The sequence below is a fragment of the Phaenicophaeus curvirostris genome, chromosome 1, assembly GCF_032191515.1.
Source record: "Phaenicophaeus curvirostris isolate KB17595 chromosome 1, BPBGC_Pcur_1.0, whole genome shotgun sequence".
Classification (NCBI taxonomy): Eukaryota; Metazoa; Chordata; class Aves; order Cuculiformes; family Cuculidae; genus Phaenicophaeus; species Phaenicophaeus curvirostris.
This window is the reverse complement of record NC_091392.1, coordinates 140,860,760-140,884,870: the sequence shown is the minus strand read 5'-3', so window position 1 is coordinate 140,884,870 and position 24,111 is coordinate 140,860,760. Positions and strand designations below refer to the sequence as shown.

The following is a 24,111-nucleotide window of genomic DNA, read 5'->3' as shown; positions in this document are numbered from 1 at the left end:
GTCTCTTCTACTGGACACGTGCCTAGTGCTAACCTCCAAGTCTGGCCACTCACCAATGAGGGCCTTTGGAAAGTATTGTAATGCCCATTACAACAATAAAGGAAGTGCCAGCCTGTACAGAAAACATGTTTTGCTTTTCTTCACAAAAATGTGTGACAGTGCTCCTCAAAAACATTAGTATCTCTGAACTTCCGCCTTTCCACAGGACTCAGAAAAACAAGGCTACAGAACGTCAGGATGCAGGAGAGTATGCAGCTGATGGAAAGATAACTGGAAGGTTAGGAGGGTTAGAGGAGAAGAACGAGGGGAGGCGTAACTTTGGATAGTGGCAGTGCTCTTCAGTGTGCTTCTATTACTCTGTTGCTTTAGGAGCCAACTCTGACCTTGAAGAAAATCAATGTTTTTTTTCCCTGGGACAGTATAGCTAAGAAGAAAAAATGCTCAAGAACAGGAGTGGAGGTCAATGTTCTCAATAAGGACAAACTGGCTGTAAACTGAGCTTTCATGAGAAATCAGCTTAATATGGAATCTAACAACCTGGAAGAGGCTGTGGGAAACCATTTCCAACACCATTGGTGTAATGACAACCTCGAAAAAATAAGTCTCAAATAAACAAATTCCCAGAGATAGGGAGATGATGAGAAGGAATTAGTTTCTTTAGCTTAGCATGTTCTGGGGTACCATAGTAAGACCTTTGCTTGCTTGTTTCCCAAAGGAGAAAAAGGAAAAACTATTACCTTAAAGGGCGTGTAATAGTCTACGCTGCCTTTCAATGCAGAATATCTTGCAGCAGTGTTTAGTTTTGCAGGCTGTACTAAATTCCTTTTCCAGATTTCATCCAAATCTGTGTAAGGTTTGGGGGTTTATCTCTTTTGGGGTATGAAGCTTCAGGTTTTCCCACTTTTAGCCCCAGGATCCAAACTTTTTTACTGCAGAAGGTCCAGCTAAGGAGAGAGATAAATTAGGCAATACAGAACTGCTGCCTAGAACAGCTAGTTTGCTTCTGATGTGTAGATGGGGTCATTTGCAGCTGGGACAAGTATGTGCATCTTACACAGTGCATGCTCCATCTTGGTGTATTGTATCTCTTTGAGGCCTCTAACAGTTCTTTCCTTTGAGTCATCTTTGATCCAAAGCTACGCTTTTAAGTGGACAGTAGTACTAAATTGAATGTAGGTATACAACAGCATGCCATACATTTAAAAACAGGCAAGCAAAATGCACCACCACCGCTCCCCTCCGAAAACCCTCGAAGCCCCCAGACATCTGAAGTACCTTCGAGTTTTGTCTTCAGTTTTGTCTTCCTCTCTGCCTGTGCCATAGGTGCCATTTGAATTGTGGCCTTGCTGTGAGTTTTTCTGTTTAAAATCTCAAGGATCTTGATTTGTTCTTTTGTTGCTGTTCTCCCTCTCTCCTACCTCTCCCCTCCCCCAAACCCTCCCCCCGCCAGATGCACTGTGGTTTTAGCATTCTTTTTGCCTATTCAGCTATTTAAGACATGAAAATAAAGCCTTGAAAACTTGACAGGAGCAAAGGTTTACTGCCATTAGTAAATTGAGGGAAAGGATGGGATTCGAGAGAAGCTTTTCCAAGGGATAAATAGAATAGTAGTGGTTTTAGGGGGAAGAGTTTAGTTCAGTGTATCTTCATAGACACCAGCTATTCTTTATCCCCCTTGTTTGTATTATCTCCATGACTGTGTTTCAAGGATTGTTTTGCTCAGCTTGATTCCTGCTCATCTCTTGCTCCTTGCCAAGCCAGTGTTCTTGGCTGCTTTGAGATACATGGAGAGAATAAACATTCTCCATCAATAGTACGAAGTGTGTTCGGATTTACTAATAACCCAGTACAGTACTCAACAGTTCTGTTGCACATACTTGGATTGGATGAGTGGACTTAACCTTTCATTGGATTGGGCTTTGCAAAAGAAGGAATTCTTTAAAAAGACAAAAACCCCAGAGTCATGGAAGTCATGCATTGGTATTAGCTCTTCCATAAGGAATCTCAGTACAGATCTGTTTATCTGGGTGATAGCCAGCTGGATGTTTGCTAAGTATGAGGAAAGATGTTCTGCTGTAAATGCTTTGACACAGTCTGGGATAAAGGATCTTGGTTTATCTGGGATGTTTACATGAATGACTGTTAAGCAGGTCTGTATGTTTTAATGACATTGTTCCTTGTGACAGCAGCTTCTTTTGGCCATACTCTCTTGATTCATCCCACCACGATTTGTTTCCACGTGGGTGACTTGATGGCTGAGTAGAACAAGGCTTCATCTGCCTTTATCTGCAGGCTGGATGTGCTCAACACTGTAACTGTTTAGTGTAATGTGCCTTTCAGAAATAAAGTGTAATCTGTACAGCAGTGCATATCAACACTGTCTAACATTAAGTGCCTAACTGGCTTCATGATGCATGCTTTCCATTGTATCCGGTAGGGAGTCTGGCAGGCCTGGGAAATAAAGAGATGATCAAGTTGCTTCTTTATCTGTGGTGATCGGTGCCTAGTGAGATGGATAGCTGTGGGGAGGCTGCCTGAATTCAAATCTAAACCCACTGCCCCTGTCTATAATGCAGCTGTGCTCTTTTTCTGTAGCCACAGCTTCCTGCTAAACTGTGTCAGGCACATAAGATTTCTGCTTGCGTGCATCCCGTAGCCCTTCCTCTAAGTTCTTTTATCTCACTTCATTTGAGACCAAATTTGTCTTCCCCAGAGCACTTAATTAAATGAAAGGCAGTTTGCTATAGGCTAGTGATGGATACATGGATGTTGCCCTAACTCAATACTTTTGTTTTAGAATAATTCCTGGGGTATTTGAGTTTTTCCCCTAGTCTTGGTGAGAGGCATTAGTCTGCAGATACGCTGTATTAGCACACTGTCTGGCACACCACAGTATTGACCTGGCTGGCAGAGCAAGCTTTTGCATTCAAGATAAATCATAGAATCATAGAATAGTTTAGGTTGGAAGGGACCTTAAAGATCATCCAGTTCCACCCCCCCTGCCATGGGCAGGGACACCTCCCACCAGACCAGGGTGTTCAAGGCCCCATCCAACCTGGCCTTGGACACCTCCAGGGATGGGGCAGCCACAGCTTCTCTGGGGAACCTGTGCCAGTGCCTCACCACCCTCATAGTGAAGAAATTCTTCCTTATGTCTAGTCTAAATCTTCCCCTCTCCAGTTTATACCCATTGCCCCTCATCCTATCACCACAAGCCTTGGTGAACAGTCCCTCCCCAGCTTTCCTATAGCCCCTTCGGGTACTGGAAGGTCACTATAAGATCTCCTTGGAGCCTTCTCTTCTCCAGGCTGAACAACCCCAGCTCTCTCAGCCTGTCCTCACAAGGAAGGTGCTCCAGCCCTCAGATCATCCTTGTAGCCTCATCTGGACCCGTTCCAACAGCTCCATGTCCTTCTTATGTTGAGGATTCCAGAACTGGACACAGCACTCAGATGAGGTCTCCCAAGAGAGGAATAGAGGGGCAGAATCCCCTCCCTTGCCCTGCTGGCCGCGCTCCTTTTGATGCAGCCCAGGATGCGGTTGGCTTTCCGGGCTGCGAGTGCACGTTGCCGGCTCATGTTGAGCTTCTCATCGACCAGCACCCCCAAGTCCTTCTCTGCAGGGCAGCTCTCGATCACGTCTTCTCCCATCCTATATAAATATATTTACAGTGAAGAAAGAACCAGAATTGCCATACTGGAACAAAACAAAACAAAACAGAACAAAAAAAAAAGAAAGAAACCTCAAACAACATTATGTGCAGGATGAAATGAAACTTGCTGCTGAGAGAAAAAGCCAGAGCAGTCTGCAGGCGTACAGAGACACCGAGCGCGTGCGTGTGTGCCTGGCGACACAGAGCAGGAGTGAGCGAGAGGAAGCCTTGAAACTTAAACTCCTCCTGCAGCTCTGCATCTGCTCTGAGTCACTGTATGACTCACACTGACAGTGTTCACGTTTGCTAGCGTTCAGATGGAGCAGCTCTGGCAACAGAAGAAGCAGGTTAGATTATTGATTACCTGCTGCAGCAGACAGTTGCGCCAAGATTTTTTTTTACCGGTGCAGATGAAACAGAGGAGGCTTTACTGAGCACCATTGCTGTTGTTATTATCCTTTTCTTAAGGTAAGAATTCCTGTTCTTTACTGGAGTAAGATATGAAAGGGAATTGAGAGCTTGTGTAGGCTGAGTCTCTTTCTGCTGCTGCTTATTCTCAGAGGATGCTGATCTTTGGAGCTGCGTTTCCGCAAAGCTTTGTCTCAACTGTTTGCTGTGCCATATGGAGAATCATATGGCTAATGGGCAGTGCACGTCCTGGGAAATAAAATAACTATCTTCACGTTCATTGATGTTATGTAAGGCATGGCAGCCATGTTAAGGACAGAAGACCTCTTTCGAAGAAACAGAGCTGCCAGACAGTAGGGCAAGGAAAACAACTAGTTTTTTAAGCAGCCTTTTTCTTTGGAGAGTGCTGCAGTTCTGAATTTACTGACTTCTGAATTTTGCTGTTAATAAAGTGAAAAACACTGGCATGAGTAATAGCAAAATAATTGTTTACCTTTAGAATCACAGTGGTGTTTTGCCTTCAGCATTCAGGGTGGGAGTGTGCGCACGCTGCGATCTGTGCAGTGCCTGGAAATAAACAGTTTCTTCAAATACTTTTAAATGATACTTCTCGATATCGGGGTGGTTTTCATCTTGTGCCACTAAAAGCCCACATATATATGTGTGTGTGTATATATATGTGTGTGTATATATATATGTATATGCATCCTGTTCTCAGTATTGGTTATATCCAAAAAATGGGACACATTCTAGTGAGTGTTGACATGCGCAGATTCAGTAAAATAGTTTTGCGTAGCGGCTTTACTGCTATTATATTTACTCTGGTGCTGTATTTATAACTTAGCCTAGACTGGTATCACTGATTATCCTCACGTGGAGTCCACTGCATCCTGACCCTTTGCTGTACTCTCTGCAAGAGATTTTTGAAGTTAGGGAATCTTTGTTTCAAACTGCATTAATGAATTTATCCTATTCTTTTTCATTTACTTTGTACTTGCAACACCATGTCCTTTTGAGGTGCATCTTACAGTGAGGTTGACAGCTGCTCTTAATAACAAGGAACTTGGTCACTCCCATGTATTATTTTCAGAATGAGAGAATGAGGATATTTTCAAAATGAATCATTTACTATATTACTTTCAGCTACTTGAGACTACCGCTCATTTCCTTGTAGGATTTGCACAAAATGACTGCTGCCTTCTCCTTTCAGAGAAATATGGTGCTGTAGTAAAGTCATTTAAATATTGCAGCATGCTTTATGTTGTTCTATTTGCTAATTTATGGCGTTTGCCGATGCACAGTGTTTTCATTGCTATGAATTGACTAGATTTGGTGTTACTTCCTCCTTTAAAAAGGATTAAATTTCTTAATAAAATAGAGAGTAAGGTTTGTTAGCACGTTTGCAATATCTTTACATTTCTTATGGCAATCAACTTAGAAAACTATACTGTGAGAGAAACTTCTAAAACAGTGTCACTCATGGATGCCCACCTCCCAGAATAAAATCATAATGACTATTTTTAATGATTTATATTTCTGATATGAAATATTTCTGATTTTATAGCATCATAAATACAAGCTAGTTTAACTAATATTAGTGTTGGGTTTGGGACTGCTCACTAGCAGAGTTCTTGCACATGGCAGTCTTTCCTTCCCCTCACAAATCAAAACATATTTAAATAAAACACTGTTTACAGTCTTAATTTTTTCACTGATTAGTATTTGAATTATTGTTTTCTGATATTGAGTGTCAGAATTCTGTTTGCCTTCATGTTTGCATTTAAGTATGTATGCATTTAGAGTATGACTTCTGTATTATGTCAAATCTGAACAAATAATTTATGATAGTAAAACTCAATTATCTTCAATTGAGTTTACATAATTGCTTTATTAATGCATTGTGGGCACAGTTAAATAATTTACAGTTAACATTTTAAATTGCAAGAACATGCTTAACATCTGGAGAACAGGATGACAGGCCCTGAGTCAACATACCCCGAGACAGCTTCTCCATCCTGCTTGTCCATAAATTCTTTGTGCAAGTGCTGGCCATCGCAGAGAACTCCCTCTGGTTCATCTCGTTCTTGCGCTACGTGTCGTATCCCTCTGTGGGCCGCCGGAATGCCACTGTGTGGAAAAGAGCATCAGTTGAAAAAAAGAACAAACAGGCCAGCCTCCTTGCAGGACAGCTAGACAGTTTGCTTCATGTGAGTCATAAAGTTTCTGGGAAGAGCTACGGCAGTTTTAGTGGTGATATGTGGTGATATTATCTTGATAATAACATGCCTTCTTTTGAATACATTAACACGTCACAACAAAAATATAAATATCCATGGTAGGAGAGATTTGTGCAGGGAAGTGATCTTTCTGTAAAGTCCAGAGGAAACACCTGTGTTTGATCCTGCTGTGCAGGGATTTTGTATTAAGTATAAAAGGGCTTGTCAAAGCCTGCGCTCTTGGCACCCTGAAAGTTAATTTTTCTTTCTCTAAGTTGGCTTTGCATCAGGCCAGGAAGGCAACAAATGCAGAAGCTGTTTGGAATATTGTACCTGTACTTTTGGCAGGACTTGAAGTGTGAGAGTTTGTGGTCTGCTTGGTTTTTTTCTGTGGTAAATGGTTTGTTATCTCCAGTGAATCCAAGCAGAAGATTACTGCTCGCTGTGCTTCTCTCCTGTTCTGAACCTGCAGAACATCACCCGTGCTTGCAGGGCTGGTTATCTCATCTCTGCATTATTCCAGGGCCATGTTTTGTTATCTCTGTCCTTGCTGGAGCCTTTGCAGACTTCCCGCTGAAATTTAAGCCCGTTTTTCCATTCACATTTCAGCTGCTCTCCTGTAACCTGTTAAATGACTCTCTTCTGTTGGTAGGTTTTCTACATAGGCACGCCTTAGGTGGTGCAAAGCTTATGTAATTCAGCTCTTCCATTTGCTCCTGTGCCACTTGTGTTGTGCAAGACAACAGGGACACAAAAATGGTCCGAGGGCTGGAGCACCTCACCTATGAGGACAGGCTGAGAGAGATGGGGTTTTTCAGCCTGGAGAAGAGAAGGCTCCACGGAAACCTTATAGTGACATTACAGAACTTAAAGGGAGCCTACTGGAAGGCTGGATGAGGTTGCCCAAGGGAGGTAGTGGAGGCCCCATCCCTGGAAACGTTCAAGATCAGGTTAGATGGGGCTCTGAGCAACCTGACTGAGTTAAAGATGTCCCTGCTTCTGCAGTGGGTTTGGACTGGATGACCTGCAAAGGTCCCTTCCAACCCAAAGCATTCTATAATTCTAAGACAAGAGGAGTGTTTGTTTGTCCTTTTCTTTGTTTCTTCCTTCAGAAAACCCACTGCTTTTTTTCAGTGGCTTCCTTTGTGGCCATGCCCCACCGAGCCCTTCATCTGCCTTCCTGGCACCTGGGAAGCAATGCTACTGGATTTGCTCTGATCTCTTACATGTTCTGCTTCCTCAGTCATTGAGCAGAAGTTTCGAAATGGGCAGTGGCATCGTCCTTGTGTGTGCTGTTCTACATCTCTCGACCAGGGCAGGGGGAAATGACTGTGCAGGAGGCACAGCTGCAGTGGGGAGTCAGTGGAGAAATAAGGGGTCATGGAGAAAATAAAGCATTTATCCAAAATTCTTGAAGTTCTGAGAACCTCAGTGGGAGGAAGCACCTACTCTCTTATTTTACACAAAAGTGATGTCAGCAGTGATTTATCACCAGCCTTGATAAATGGCTGGTGAAGAACTTAGGGGAAATCTAGTCTTATTATTGAAATGAATTTACATGAGTTGTCTTTCATATGATTTATTTTTGGATTGTTACAGTTTTGCCTAATGTCAACCCACACTGGAGCACTACTGTATCAGGTGCTGAGTTTTGCACAGAGTGGAACTGGTCCATGCACAGAATGATGATTTTTCTTTTTGCAAAAAGTCGTTCCTTATTTTCTGTGGTAATTTGATCTTTGACATTAGAGTTTTTTTGAAAGAGGACTCTGCAGTATATGAAAAAGCAGCAGTGTATTGGTGTTTATGTAGTACATTTTTGTGTCGTTGAACAACATGGCATTTCTGTTTTCAACTCTAAATTTGAAATGGAGAGGGGGGAAAATGTTTGGTTTGTGTTTTTTTGGTTTTTTGAGTTTTTTTACAAGATTTTGGCTTTTTTTTTGTGTTAGAATTAAGCCTCTAGAAACTGGAGTTGTGTTGGAATAAAGTCCTTGCATGTGAGCAGTATGAATAGCACTGTTTGAATACTGAACCATCTTGTATGTTGGACAAGTCATCTCTTTATTTGCGTCATTTTTAGAAATGACAATTTTCACATAAGTTTTTTTGGGGGTCTTTTATTTGTGTACGTGTATACACTTAGAGGGTATTCGCTTTGTCCCTTTTCCTGTTTTCTGAGTAAGTCTTGTTTGGATTAGATTTGTTGCATGGTTTTAAGGAAGGGGAAAGAACTGCTAAATCTTTGTTTATACTGTGTCCTGAAAAGCTCTTCCCCTAATCCTAGAGCAGTTGAAGCACGGGGAAACAGAGGGAGGTGGTGAACACATCCTGCTTGCCTTGGAAAGCCCAAATTGTTAGAGGCTCCCACTTCACTGCATTGCCTGATGTTTTTTGTATCACACAAGTCCCAGTCTTGACTTTGTGTATTCTTGAGCATGTAATAGTTTAAATAGAACGAAAGGTGCATCCAATACTGTGACTTTCATTTGCCTTCAGGGTACAAGTTTCCGCTTTGGTCCTTTATGACTAAAGAGTTGGAGCCAGCGTAAGGATGAGTATAGTTCGTTTTGCTCTGGTTAAATGAGATTATGGCCTGGATTAGGATGACACATTATTTCTGTGCCGAATTCTCCTTGTATTTTATAGGGACATAGAAATCTGGGATTAGTTCAGTTTTCATTTCAGTTTGATTCTTCATTTTTTAAAGCCGCAGGGTACCTCAGAGTTTGCCGTGTGGGCTTAAAGAAACTGTAGTGAATTGGGAGGTCTGATGTCTCACATGACTGTGAAGTGACCTTCTGTGTTCAGGTGAAACACAGTTTAAAAAGAATGGGTTCATGATCTTTAATTCAGATTTACTTTTCAGATAAATTCTTGCTAGTGCCAGATGGCAGAGCTGCTACGGGCAGAGGTGAATAACACAGTATGTCCCTTGCTGCAGGTTGGTTGGGCAGCAGATCTGCTTTTTTTTTGTTGAACAAAAAAGGAAAAGACAACACTGCAATATTCTGGATTGCACTGAAAAGCCAGTAACTTCTTCAGGTTTCTGTGTGTGATAGGCAAGTGTATTTTAAGCCCAGATTCCTGAAATAAAAGCTGCTATAAAAGATTTCTTCTGTCTCATTTCAGAAATAGGCACTAGTGGTCTGACTGTAAAGCAAAAGATTTTTTTTTTTCCCCTGGCATCCATGTTACTGCTGTTGGGCAATAGGGGGGCTTCTCCTGAGGACATGGGGACCAACGTGGTAAAATGTTGATTCTTTTAATGCACGTAGAAGGACATGAAAAAAAATAATACCATGCTGACAGTGTCCTCTGTTTCAGGAAAGCTTGCAAGAAGAGCTTTTTTGAGCTCTGTGTGTTAGTCTGGAGGATTTGTATTAAAAGGATTGCATTCTGGATATTACTGTCACTAAATACTAGCATGGTGGCTGTGAATACATGACATAAATATGCATGCAGCTAGCTGGCTAGAATGACGACTTCCTGTGATAACCTTTCTCTCAAATGTGGGTGTCTGGGAGCATTAAATTATTCTCTGTTCCCGAGATAAGTGGATGACTTTCAATTGTATTTTGGTAAACAGGAGGTAGTGAGTAATATGAAAAATGTGGGCTTTGTGGTTTTGCCTACATAAAAAAAGATTTCTGATTATTTTCCCATAGCTTTGTAAACTCATTTGTAAGAACATGATATTAAAACCACTGATACTTCTACACGTCAGTGATGTTACGCAGAAGAGTTGCGTGGAAAAGGGAGTACTGTTTTGCCGGTAGATAAACAGTGAGGCAGACTTGCAAATTAGACCAGAAATGGACTCTGGAAACATAGACTAATGAGAAATTAGAGGAAATTCTTCTTTTTGGCTGCCATCCTATGAAGTCTGCAGTTCGGGTGGGAATAGAAGGGAACTAGGACAAGTTCAGTCTAAAATTTATGAATTTCAGAGAAATTGCTTGTGATCTTATTTCAGCAAGTAAGTTCAGAGTGTTTCTGTTTGCAGATTGGCTGTTTTTAGAACTACAGTACTGAGAATAAGCATTCACACTGACATGTAATTTGATTATTTTGTGATACTAGGTATTGCTTGTTACCGTGCAGAAGCAAGTTAAATAAAGTCCTAAGTTTGTCTCGAAGCGGTGTGATGTCTTATAGAGACCCTGCAGGGCTTTGCCATCTTTACTGAATGTTCACAAACAGTTTGTACAATCAGTTTATCCATAGCACTTTCACTAAAATACACAGTGAAGGGGAGTAGCCCCTTAAGGGTACGGGTAAAGGAAGAAATGAGAGTTGAATTGAAGGGAATTGTGTTTGACAGTGTTTAATCCATGCTTCAAGGATCCAGACGTGTGGTTTCTGGAGGAAAGCCATGACCACCATTGCTAGAGGTGCTCAGGAGGCTTATTTTATTGCGCTCCACAAAGCCATGGCTGGAGAGATCAAGGTGAAATACGGTCAGAATTGTCTTCCCATTCCATGACCTTAATTTGTCACATTTATTGCTATATGGTGAAGTTATATCCTTTATAGTTGCCTCCCTTTTACCAGCATCTTTTGCAACGGGATGCATACAAGAATTATTGCCCTTTCAACTGATACGATCTGAGAGAGACTGGACCAGTTATCTGAGGATTTTTCCGTAGTGAAACTGCAAATACTGCCCAGCAGTCAGCTCCTGTGGGCCTGAGTGGGCAGAGACAGATGTGGCTGTGAAGCCCATGGGCAGGCTGGAGTGTGAAGGGCAGAGATGCCTGCAGGCAGGAGGCCAAGGCAGCAACTGTCCTCCTGGCTCTTGCCTTCTCCTCCCCTTCTGCCATTAAAGCCCTGTTTCTGCCAGCTGCTCTGTGCTCAGAGAGGGAGGTGGAGGTGTTTAATATCTTTATCAATGATCTGGATGGGGGGATTGAGTGCTTCTTGAGTAAGTTTGCAGACAACACCAAGTTGGCTGGGAGCGTTGATCTGCTTGAGGGTAGGAAAGCTCTTCAGGGGGACCTTGGCAGGCTGGATCAGTGGGCTGAGGCCAGCTGTATGGGGTTCAACAAGGCCAAGTGTTGGGTCCTGCATTTGGGACAAAACAACTCCATGCAGTGCTACAGGGTTGGGAATGAGTGACTGGAAAGCTGCCTGGCAGAAAAGGTCTTGGGGATGCTGGTTAGCAGACACGTGAATGTGAGCCAGCAGGGTGCCCAGGTGGCCAAGGAGGCCAGTTGCATCCTAACTTGTATCAAAAATAGTGTGACCAGCAGGAGTAAGGAGGTGATCATTTCCCTGTCATTGGCACTGGTGAGGCCACACATTGAGTACTGTGTTCAGTTTTGGGCTCCTCAGTACAAGAAGGACATCAAGTTGCTGGAACTTGTCCAAAGAACAGCAATGAAGCTGGTGAAAGGCTATGATGGACAATGAGGACTTTGAGGAGCGGTTGAGGGAACTGAGTCTCTTTAGTCTGAAGAAAAGGAGGCTGAGGTGAGACATTACTTCTCTCTGCAACTATCTGAAAGGAGGCTGTAGTGAGGTGGGTGCTGGTCTTTTCTCCCCAGTAAAAAGCAATAGGAGAAGAGATGTCCTCAAGTTGAGCCAGGGGAGGTTTAGGCTGGTTATTAGGAAAAATTCACCAAAAGAGTCTTCAGGCATTGGACCAGGCTGCCCAGGGTGTGATTGAGTCACTGTCCCTGGAGGTATTTAAAAGATGAGTGCTTAGCAGTGTGTTTTAGTGGTAGAGTTGGCAGTGCTAGATTAAGGATTGGACTCGATGATGTTCAAGGTCTTTTACACCCTAAAAGACTTTGGGATTCTATGCTGGCAGTTTTCATAGGGCCCGTGGCACGTTTTGTTTTACGCCTTGAAGAAGAGCTCTCTCACTGGATCCTTTTGAAGGTACCATGTCGTTTCAATGCATGGGGGTAGAGGAAGGGGTTGAGCACCTTCAGAAAACAGAGAGAAGTCAGAGAGGGGATCTGGTTTGGCATGTGGAAGGATAAACTTATGTTTGCACATGGAGCACTTAAAGGAAGCAGCTGCTTTTGTGCTTGGAAGTGGTGGGAAGCTGCCAGTCTCCTCCTCAGCTGTGAACTGAGGAGGGGAGGGGCTTGGCTTGACACCCGTAGTGTCTGAATTTTGACTACCTTGTAAATGCCTTTTTTGTGGAATGTAAGTATTTCCTAATAGCTCAAGAAGAACTGAACGTTCTCTTCCGTGCTCATTTATGGGATTTATATTTCAGATATGTAAACATCCGCACATAATTTCATGGAAAATCAAAAAATGTAACAAGGGGCCTCCGGTAAGATTTTATTGAGGGCTAGAAACAGTTTTGCACACATAATGATTATGTCTTTAAAAACTTAGGATGTCTTTAAATACCAATTTTACATAAAACTTAGCAGACCAATAAAAACCTTTTAAAAGACATGAAAATAAATACATAAAGAAAAAGAGCAATGAAGGGCAGAACACTTATCAGTGTGAAGATCTGCTTAGCTGATATTATATTTCTGATAAGTAGCAGACAGGGACTCGCTAGTAATTTGACTCAAATTTGTGTGAAGATAGGCAGTTGGGAGGGCTGGCATAGCTGGTGGAGAGTGTAATATTTTGCAGATTTTTTTTTTTGTGAAAGTACGGCATCTTTCCCAACATCTTTACAACTTTCACAACTTCCCTGCAACTTGCACTTTTCCCCCCACCCCATTCCTCTGATTCACAAGTAAACACGTGACTGTTTATATGCAAAAATGAATAATGCAGCCTAGATTTCCCCATGTTGTGCTACGCATTTTATGGCTGGAGTGCTCAATGTTACGATTTGCATCAGCTCTTAGGTTTTATGTGGGGGTTAATAAAATGCATCTGCATGACATGAAGGTCAGTGCACTGGATTGCCCTGGAAGGAGAACCCATCTTAAGGTCAACGTCTCAGGGATTTGTGTAAGACAACCTCAGTAAATTACCATTTAGTTATACTGCATGAAAATAATTTCCACCCATTCCTACTTGGATGCCAAGTTTTACAATGGAATATTGTTTAGCCTGAAAGCTTAGCCTCCTGTGATTAAAAAAAAAAAAGAGACAGACGTGGGCATTCAGTAGCTAAGAAAAATGTCTGTGACGCTAATATAATAAAAGAAAGGAGTGAGAATTTTCAGTACTGGACACGAGTTATTTATTGTCAACAGTGTTACAAAACTGCTCAAGTTTATTTACTATGATCCTGAGTGTTCTTTTCTACATAAGCACATAGTAAATGCTTGGATTGATCGTGCTTGTAATAGCAGACCAGGGCTTCCCTTTAATAGTTAAAATAGAGTGTGAAATACAGGACCCACTTGTGCAAACCGTTTTGACCTTGAGACTGTGTTTTGTAATCTTCTCCTTGCTTCCCATTTTGCAGGACAGCACTACTCTTTAGCTAGACTGGCTTATAGAGGTGTTTGTGTGATGATGTTGAGGATAAACCTGCTGTTGGCTCATGCTGTGGATTCTGGCTCCATTTTTGTTCAACATTGGGAGGCATTGGCACGTACTATGATTTCTTTCCATGAAAATCGGGTGCAGAGCGAGGTAAATAGTGACTGTGTTTCTGCCTGACAAGAAGTTGTGACTTTCGCAGAAACACAGCCTAGAATTAGGAATCCTAAAGCACTGCTGCAACCAGTAATATAGATACAGGCACAGATGTGTGTTTTATTGCTTCCCAACCAAGAGCTGAATATAGCTGAAACTTTAATGTTGTGAAAGTACAGGTTGCATGCATAAATAATGTCAGCAAATCTGAAATAATTCTGAGGAAGTCAGATCAAGACAAGGCAAGTTTCCTCTTTTTCTGCAAGGCGTATTTTGGTGTGATAGTGACAGCATCCCATGCCAGTAGGTACTGCAGAAAGAGCTGCCACATTGATCACAGTAATAATTTGCTCAGACTGAAGAGAGTTGATATTCTTTAAAATCTTGAAGACTGGTATTTCAGAATGGGGAATACAAGGGAAGACTTCAGGAAATGATACATAGATTATAAAAGAGTTTAAAGAACGCTATATTCTGTTTGCCACAAGGCAAAGATCAGACCGAACACAGCCAGACACACAGCATGTTCTGCTTTGTGTCTGTTTGAGTTTTTAGCAGGGGTCATAACTATCTTGACCTAGAAAAAGAATGTGCTGCCTGGCCTTGTATGCTGATTATTGGAAACTTGAACATTTAGAATATGTTTGCAGGAAATGTCTTCTGAGCTACATTTTGTCTGACAACTTGCTTTGAATGAGCATTTGTTTGCAGCTCTGCTGTCAAGTGTCCTCAGCTGCTTCTCTGCTGCAGAGGGTCCTGCTCCTCAAATTTGCCAGCATAAACAGCGAATACAGCCATTGCCCAGCTTGGTGCTGTTGAAGTGCTTTCATTAAAATTGTACCTTTTCCAACTGTTCTGCTTTGCTCTTTTTTTTCTGTCCAAGTATTCTTTTTTTTTTAAAAAAAAAAGAAACAAAAGTTTTGGTTGTACCAACATGTGCAGTTTTGCTGAAGGAGGAGGGGAAAAGCAAGTACAAGAAATGGGAGGCGGTAGGTTAGGTTGGTTTAGCTCCCTTGGGAACTGAAAGACTGTACCTGGATAAAAACTATCAGAGATGCTCTCCTGGCAAAGTAGCTCTGTTTTCTCTGCTTAACTAAGGGACAAAATCACACCTGTTGCCATGGAGATGTTGATAGCAGTGTAACTGCAAAGGAAGAGGATTAGCTTCTTGTTCCTCCTTTTAGTGATTTAACTGCTCTCCAGTGAGTGAGAAAGAGGAAAGAAGGAGGGAGGAGGAGAAAGTGAGGGATTTTCAGTAGGAACATGTAAACTCCCTGTCGGTTTTATGTTTGTTTTGCATTGCACTTCCAGGTTTCTCTACAGGGAATGGTGTCACATGCTTCACTTTCTGCTGTACTAGGGATAATGGTGTGGCAGATTTAATTGAGAACTGGTGTTCTTCTTAGTTTATGTGGTAGCCCTGCTTGCAAGCAAAAGCAATTGGTGGGGGGGAGCCTCACTATATATCATTTCCTTACAATGAAGGATCTGAATGGCTTTTAAAATCTGGCAGCAAGCATTAAGGCTTGGACTGCCATCATCAGTTGATTGCAAAACAATTTCTGTGTGGTTTTAATTGAGCAAAACCACACTCCCCTCCCCCCCACCCCATCATCATCATTTCCTGATGCAGAAGGCTAGAGGCAAACCATGGCAAGAAACTGGTGCTTTGATGTGTTCTGCACTGGCACATCACCATGCTCTGCTGTGGTCTCATTGCTGTTGCATGGCAGTGTAATTTAAAAACTGTACAAGGCAGGGTGAAAAAGAGGGTCTTTCCCACAGAGGGAAAGCTGTATGAGCAGCAACTGAAGTAATTTGGTCTGTTCAGCCTGGAGAAGAGGAGACTGAGAAGAGACCTCATGGGTAGTTTACTGCTTCCTCACAAGGGGAGGAGGAGGAGCAGGCGTTGATCTCTTCTCTCTGGTGACCAATGATAGGGTCCAAGGGAATGGCAGGAAGATGTGCTGGGGAGGTTTAGGTTGGATATTGGGAACAGGTTGCTTCACCCAGAGCATAGTGGAGCACTAGCACAGGCTCCCCAGAGAAGCAGTCATGGTGCTAAGCCTGATAATATTCAAGAAGAATTTGCACAAGGCCCTCAGACACATGGGATGAGTGCTGGGGTTGTCCTGTGCTGAGACAGGAGTTGGACTCAACGAGTGGGTCCCTTCCAGCTCAGGACATTTTATGATTCTGTGAAATGTAGTTGAGAACAAACGTTGCTTTTGTAGCGGGGTGCAGAGTAGAAGGATACCTGTGCGAAGTCAAAATTTGCCGTGAGATTATTAGGCAGTCTAATAATCTGCAGAAGTTGCAATACTTATATGAAAATCTCACCGACAGGCTGATTTTAAAACTCAACTCTAGAATGTGTGATTTCCAATGTTGCTCTGTAAAATGGGTGTGACTTCCTGATGGCAGTGAGCAAGGTACTAATATAACTTGCCAGCAGGGAAACTGATGTAGTTAACTGGGTCACATCGTCTCTATTTTGCAGCCGTGTGAGCTGAGCCTCAGAGATGAAAGATATGTGCCTGTGGCCACAGAACTAGTCATTTTTTGTCATAGTATAGTATACAGGATTTTTAGATTCCTTTATCGCTGCCATTTTCATTTCTTCATTTTAAAAGAAATTAAAAAGAACTTACCATGTTTAAATATTTCTAGTAGAATTCCAGAGGGTGAGTGGTGGTACTGTGTATTACAGGGTTATAATGTAGCAGGTTCCTTCTATCAGCCCTTGCTCTTGTGACTGTGGCTAGCTGTGACTTGCTTTGAGTGGTGTCTAGGAGCTTTCCCAGTACGTGAAAGAATGCTTTTATAATGGAAAAAAGAAAAAGTAATTATATTAAATAAATAAAGTTGAAGTTATAAAGGATACCAAATTGCAACTTTGTGTGACTGCACTGAATTTACTAAATGAAAAATGATATAAAATAGTAAATATCTTTGTCAAAAACTATTGCGTGTCACAGATAACCCTGAAAAGGGCTCCACATAATATCAGATGTCTCTGTCCTCGTTGAGGAACTCTGCAAAAGCCAGGATAAGTAAAATACTTTGTAACTTCTCATCTGAATTGACAGTCATAGAAGTGAACTTCAAGTTTGTTCTGCCTTTCTCTTAGACAGTGAAAAGAGAAGAAACCTTGATCTGCCTTGTAGGTCACTCCTGTGAAGAGGTGTAATTTTGCAAGAAATCTTAGATGCTTTGCTGATGAGTGCATAGAAGGAAAGGGCTGGATGGAGTTTCCCAGGTTAAGTCTAGTCTTAACAGTAGTGTAATGCTGCTTTTATACAGAAACTAAGCTTTTCCTTGGCTTACTTGGTTGGTATTATTCCGGTTAGGTTAGTTATTTTGTTAACATCCTGTTTACTTCAATGCATTTTTGCCTTTCTGATATTACCTGCTCCTAGTTTATTGCTATAAAGCACTGTTCTCTTGGGTTGTCATACAGCTCTTGTGTCAGTTTTGGAAACTGAAAATTCCAAACAGTACCCTCACAAAGTAATGATTGTGTCTTAAGCTCACTGTGGGAGCTGAGAAGAGACCATGGATGAAATGTTAGGAGACTGTGTGACGACAACTGTGTCAGGCAGAACAGAAGCAGCCCTGGGCAGTGTGACAGGGCGCCTCCCCTGCACCTCAGGGCCTTGTGTAGGGGCAATAGCTGCAGCCAATAGCTGCTGGACTGGTATAAATATTAGATTTGACTAGCTCAGAAGGAGCCACGAAGCTGAGAAGGCTGTGGCTTTCTCAGGTTAAAGTTAACCTTCATTTCTAGCTGCCTTACTTTTCTATCATGTGGATTGTGTATCCGTTTGACTATACATTTGGATAAGGATTCTGGATTGACCGATTTATGGGATAAAATGCACTAGGAAATATCTTGATTATGCTTATTGAAGGGAAAGAAAAAACATTAAGAAACCCATTGCTTAGTTGTTTGGTGAGTAATGTTGATATGGCTGAGGACAGTATGTCTCTTATCACAATGGAAGAGCTGTGGGTGTTGGCAGCAAGAAATGAAACTCTTGAATCTGTCTGCCAGTAGCATCTGAATTCAGTCTGGACCCACAGGAAGTAAAAATTGCTTGGGGAGAGGGGGCTGGGTTCAGTTGTTAGCATTTCAGTTTTGCGGAACATCCTCTTGGGGAAGGAGTTGCACTGGCACATAGTGACCCCAGCGCTGGCTACAGCTGGAATGAGCAGATGGGACAAGGTAGCAGTTGAGAAGCTGTGCTGGGAGAGTTCAGTTATTGTGGGTGACGGGAAGTAGCTACTTTCTTGAACTTCTTATACTATAACTGCATTAAGTGTTTTACAGTCTTAGTAGAGAAGTAATTTTAGTTAAATGCATTGTATTTTCTTCAGTATAGTAGAAGGCAGATGTACATCACAGCCCATACGTGTAAAATGTTACAGTAACAGTACCTGATAATGAAATTTCTCTTTCAGGTTTATTCTTATGTTCTCTTTCTTCATAACTGATCCACAGTTCAGATTCTGTTTCAAATGGTAAAGGAGCTTAAAAGGAGCTTGTTATAAAACGTTCATGTTCTGCATTTTTTCCAAGTTTTTAGTGATTTTTTTATTTTAGTTGTTCCTATATTTATTGCTTTCCCCCGAGAATTTTTTTCCTAGGCTACCAGTCTGTTTATTTGGATGTATTCAGCCAGAAATAGTTTGTTCTTTTTGTGTCTTTCAGGCTTTCTTAAAAAAGAACCGTATACACATGCTGGATTTCATCTGTGAAAGGTGGAATAAGGTAATATAATTTTAGTGATCACTATTATTATGTGTAATATCTGTGCACACTGGATGCAAAGGTTCAAACATGAACTAAATTAGAAGTGAACAGAGCACAAGGTACTTCAGCCTCAGAAATAATGAGGCACTGACAGGATTCTACATTCTGGTATCAGCATCAAGCTTACGCCGTGTTTTTGTACTGTGGTTAATTTGTGATATTGGCCAGAGGATTTCTGTCATCCTATGGTGCGTTGTCCACAGAAGCTCAGATAGGTCACCAGCTAGTGACAGTATGATTTGCTGATCTTTGGACAAGTGAAGTGTTGTTGGAGATTTGTGAGATTTTAAAGTACATCCTATGCTGAAAGGCCAAGATTTGTCACCTGTTTCCACCATAAGAACAAGCAAGTGTTTCTTTGATTTTTTTCCTTGAACGTCCTGGTTCAGTAGAGGTGGAAGAAGGCAGATCTGCCTTTACTGTCATTGAATATTGTTGTAATATAAAGCAATATCCCTCAGGTTGGAAACTAAATCCTTTTGGGTACATTTGTCAAGTATTTACCTCTCCACAATGAAAGAGCTACTTTATGTCCTGTGACGTGGCAGAGGGTCAAGACAGATGGTCACATTACTAGACCCTGAGAGGTGGAGGTGTGTCTTGATGGGCTTCTTGTTAGTGGAAGACTCTTGTGAGAAGACTCTTGCCAACTTGTTTCCAGGCAAATTTCAGTCATAGGACCCCACCCTCCTTGCTTCCTGTGGACCAGACCAGCTGTTGGTGGGTGTGTTGAGCTGGCCTGCACCTGGCTTTCTGGCATCTCGGAGAATAAGAGAAGTTGTGGCACATGTGTTGGTGATGTGTGGGATATGGCCTTAACTGCAAGGCAGTATTAAAGAAGCACTGTGGTGCTAATCAGCTACGAAATAAAATACACAGAATCAAATTAGTCTCCTGGTAGAGGCAGCAGGTTTTGCCAGTCTGGGAATAGGAGGCAGTGCGAGGTGAAACATGATGCTCTTGGTCCAAAGTAATGCTCACAGTCATGTGGGTAATCATGTGCAGGAGCTGAGGGGAAGTCCTCAGCCCCTCATCTCTGACATAGTGCCCTCGGTGTCTTTATACAGTGTTCAGCAAAGAATGAATGTTGGAGTAGAGTCAGTGGTGAACTTCTCAAGACATGTTTTTTCCCCGACTCCGTGTAAGGGAGAGCAAGCTCATTTGTAAGATCAGTGGAGAATCAGCAAGCAAACACACCTTCTCATGCAGCATTGCTTTTCTGGTATCAGATGTGTGTCTTAATGCAGACTGAGGATCAATTACTGAAAAGTCTAGAGGAGTGTGCTGCCATGATTCTGTCTACATCTGGAATTAAAGCAAGCAGTCGATACCATGGACTGGGTTATTTAAGTGGGGCAGCAAGGAATGCAGCGCAAAAGGGGATGCTTCAGTTTATGTTTATGTGTAATTTTTTCCTTTCACCATCTTGAACTGTTCAGTGGAAAATAACTTGAGGAACAGGCATGCACTTACAGATCTTTCTCAATCCCAAGAGGCAGATATGAAATTGCCAGCAGCAGATTAGCTTTGCCAGACCATGTAGCTAGCTTTACTGTGACTTAAAAGGAAATGTAGTAGCACTAGTCATTCATATAATCTTTCTTTCATTAATCATTATCTGCATTGGAAAAGATATGCTGGGGAGCTTGGGGGGCATCCTGCGTTTCCATCCAGTTCAATGCTGCTTCTTACTGAAGAAATTAGAAAATCATTTACATTATTCCTCAAGATAGTTATGCTTTCTCCCCTGTGGGATCTGTCTCCACAATTTCAAAGATACCCGTAGCAATAGAGGAAAAAAACCAGCATTTGGGGCTCCCCTACAGGGACAATATATCCTAATTAAGTGTTCCTCAACTATGGCCCTGGCTGTACGATCAACTCCATGTGGACAGATCCTACTACTCATTTGAAGCTTTGCATTAGGTTAGGTCTGGAGAGAAAATAGAAAAGAGGTTGCCACCCATTTCTTTTTGCCTGCTTGCTTGGCATTTTGGTGCATATTTTCTTTCAACTCATTTGGATTTAGTGGCTTCTTCATTAAGAGTCAAACCCAGTGTTGCATATGTAAAGGTCCATGTAGATTTTTTTGATTGAGGCTCCTTAATGTGTGTGTAAAACAGAGTTTATCTTCAGTTACACCCTTTTTAAAGAGCAGTCCCTGCTTTCTCTTCAATCAGTTATCTGGGTGACATCTCCAGAAAACATGCTCAGCTAAAGCGTATGTTGGTGTAGGTGACGAATGGACAAACTATGTGAGTGACTAAGATGAGGTAATTGTTACTAGCATGGCAAGCTGCTTTATAGTTGTTGTTAGCTTTTACTGCAAGTTTACTATCTGCTTTTACAGTTTGTTTTTTAACAAAAACCAGCATTTGGTAGTTTGTTCCTTCCCATCTTGCTTTTCCCTTCTGATCAGTTTGTAAATTATATCAAAGTGCAGAGCAGGCTGTCTGTGAATGTACGACTGTTAAATGTGCAGTGATCCTTTTTCTAAGACCATCATGTTCATCATCCACTTGTTAGTGCTAGGCTGATCACGTGCACCGTGCTAGATTGGTATGTATGATTGCCATAACTATGTGTGGAGTTATTGCATAATGTGATGCACTTGGCCTTTCAATAATGTTCCAAATTACATTAGGTGTTTTTCTGACTATGTTGATACTAATCTGCAGAGTTAACCGTGACATTAGCAGTGAAGACAGAGAGAGAGGACTGAGTTCAAATAGTATCTTAAATGAAGGCACAATCAGATTGAGTAGAGCCTTGAATGCAGGGAGAGGGACAGAAAGAAGGTCAAGAGAGCGTGACATGATGATACATAGCTAATGAGAGTGGATGTAGAGGGCACAAAGTAAGGGAGAAAGTGACAGCAGAATTTCAGATGTTTTAAGTGTCTGGAGACTATAGTGGTGTGCGGGTTATTATTTTGTTTCTTTACTATGACTATTTGTGTCTCTTTACAAGCATTTACCCTACATTATGTTCTGCGCAAGCACAAAAAGAAATTAAGGGTTTTCTGTAAATAAAACGCTACACTTACATCAAGGCGTTTAAAGTGTTTGGAACGTTATCCTGTCCAAGCTTACATTCAGTTCAGTAACACGTTCATTTTACTCCTGTGTTTGCATTTTAATTATAAGGCTATTACAGTGTTTCAATTACAGAATGTCTAGTACCTAATTGTTAATAATCTCCGCGATGTCCTTGGGAGGTTTATAAGATGAACTACCGCAGAGTTGTTAGGGAGATTTCAGTAGTAATTGTTGTACTAAAGTGTACTGAGAGGATTAACTCTTAATCCAAACTGTCTAAAACAACCCTCAAAACCAGCTGCCTACCTTACTACTTTCATTCTTAGAAACTTTGCATACAGGTTATTTCCTCCTTGCAGTGGTATTTTCCATACAGGTAGGAAAATAAGAGAGGAAGTGACCATGTGGGTCCTCAAATCCAGACCTCCATGCATCAAAAGGTTTTCACTGTACAGTGTATCACTCCCTACAACTGTATGTGCTGGACTATATTGCACTCTTCAACGACCTGAAAGGAGGTTGTAGTGAGGTGGGTGTTGGTCTCTTCTCCCAAGTAACAAGTGATAGGACAAAAGGAAATGGCCTCAGGTTGCACAAGGGGTGGTTTAGGTCAGATATTAAAAAAAAATTCTTTACTGAAAGAGTGGTTAAGCATTGGAACAGGCTGCCTAGGGAAGTGGTGGAGTCATCATCCCTGGAGAGGTGTTTAAAAACTGTGTAGATGTGGCACTTGGTGATGTAGTTTAGTAGGAACAGTGGTGTTAGGCTGATGGCTGGACTGGATGATCTTAGAGGTCCTTTCCAGCCTTAATGATTCTGTGATTCTGTGGTGCTTGCCAACTCCCTGTTTGGCTTCGAAGGCTAGGTGGAATACAAAAGCTTGAAGCATTGTGACAAAAGACAAAAATCTGCAGTGGTAGTTTGTCGCAGACTGATGCATTGCTAGCATGCTGGTCTGCAGAATAAATAGCAGAAAAGACTGCTAGTTTTTACCTTTAATGCATGATTCCTCATATATTTTCGGGGGACGGGGCAGATGAGCTTTAAATACCTGAGGTAAAATTTTCAAATACATAGCTTGGACGCACACATCTCAGTTAAAGTCCTTTGTAGACAATGAGCAACTGCAGCCCTTGGTGAAGTCAGGAGCAGTTATCAAAGATCTGATATCTCCCAGGAAGTCAGGTCAGTTTGAAAATCTACATCAGGAGAAATCTTGACTTTTCTGCTCATTCCAGTGGGACTGAAACTTGTAGGATATGCTTATGCTCACGTGCTGTCCCTCTGCTGAGTTGCCTTGAGTAACCAGAGTTTATTGAGGTGTTCCCTAAATGTTAACTTAGGCAGAGCCCAAGCAGGAGTTTATAGCTGTGATATTCAGAAGGAGTCTGAACTGGCTGCCTATTTTGAACATTGTGTGACATGTACAGACAGCTACAAATCTACTTCTAAAGCACCAGGATGCACAACTCGTACTTCTGCTGTTTGACGAATGAATTAATAAGTGGGTGTCTTTTAAAATTCAGGCCCCTCTTGTCTGAAGGAGGCAACATAGACAAATATCAGCTTTTAGCGAGATTATTGCTTTCAGCTCAAAGGATAGAAATATCAATTTGAGTAAAAAAAAAAAGCTTAAAATTGCAGACCAAGGGAATATTTTGTGTGCTTTTAGGGTTTTTTTGGCATATTTTTTGCATGTGTATGACAAGTGGATAGAGGCACGGAAGTGCTAAAACAACAAGCGAAGGGAAAAAAAAAAGGAAAAAGGTTCTTGCATCTGATCAAATAGATTTCCTGAACTCGAGAACATACTTATCCTTTTAAAAATCCTTTAAATTTTATCAAGAAAATCGTGTCTCAGCACAAAAACTTTTCCAGATGTAGCATGCTTAAGTGACTCAACTGATCAGAAAGTCTACATGAACATATTCAGCATTTGTGAATATAAGAAGTTGTACTGAATGGTGGGATTTCAAGGTACTGTGCAGCTCTTTAAGGGGCTTGTGTAACACAGAGCCCAAAAGCATCTCAGATTTGCAGTGAGGTTTCCCATATCAAGTTTAACAATGGGCTTAGGTATTTCTTCCTATGTCTCTTTTGGGATCTCAGGAGCTTTCAGGAAGTCTTAGGTCTTTTACTCATCATTTCGCATATCCTTGTAACTTCAGCAGAAGCATCCAGTTTTTTTATTTCTCATATCTTAAAAGCAGTCAGACTTTCTGGCTGTCAGAGACTTTTAAAGTTCCTGTATAAGTAATTCCCAAACTGGGAATTTCTTAAAGGTACGTGTTTTTTTTAATGTGTAATTAAAATATAAATCCATGTTACTGAAGTTTTTTTTAAGGATATTTATTACTTGATAGTATGGAATGTTATATGTGTATATATATATAAGGAAATGGAAAATGTTATCTA

General features: G+C 41.6%; 1 protein-coding gene across 9 annotated transcripts in view; it reads left to right on the top strand.

Moving 5' to 3' along the window:
• Positions 1 to 18,550: 18,550 nt before the first annotated feature.
• INPP4A (inositol polyphosphate-4-phosphatase type I A) overlaps positions 18,551 to 24,111 on the top strand; it is a 79,189-nt gene continuing 73,628 nt past the window's right edge. For all 9 annotated transcript variants that reach the window (XM_069876479.1, XM_069876470.1, XM_069876436.1 and 6 more), the window contains exon 1: positions 18,551 to 18,616. The gene's annotated coding sequence lies outside the window, so the exon portion shown is untranslated. The remainder of the gene's footprint in view (positions 18,617 to 24,111) is intronic.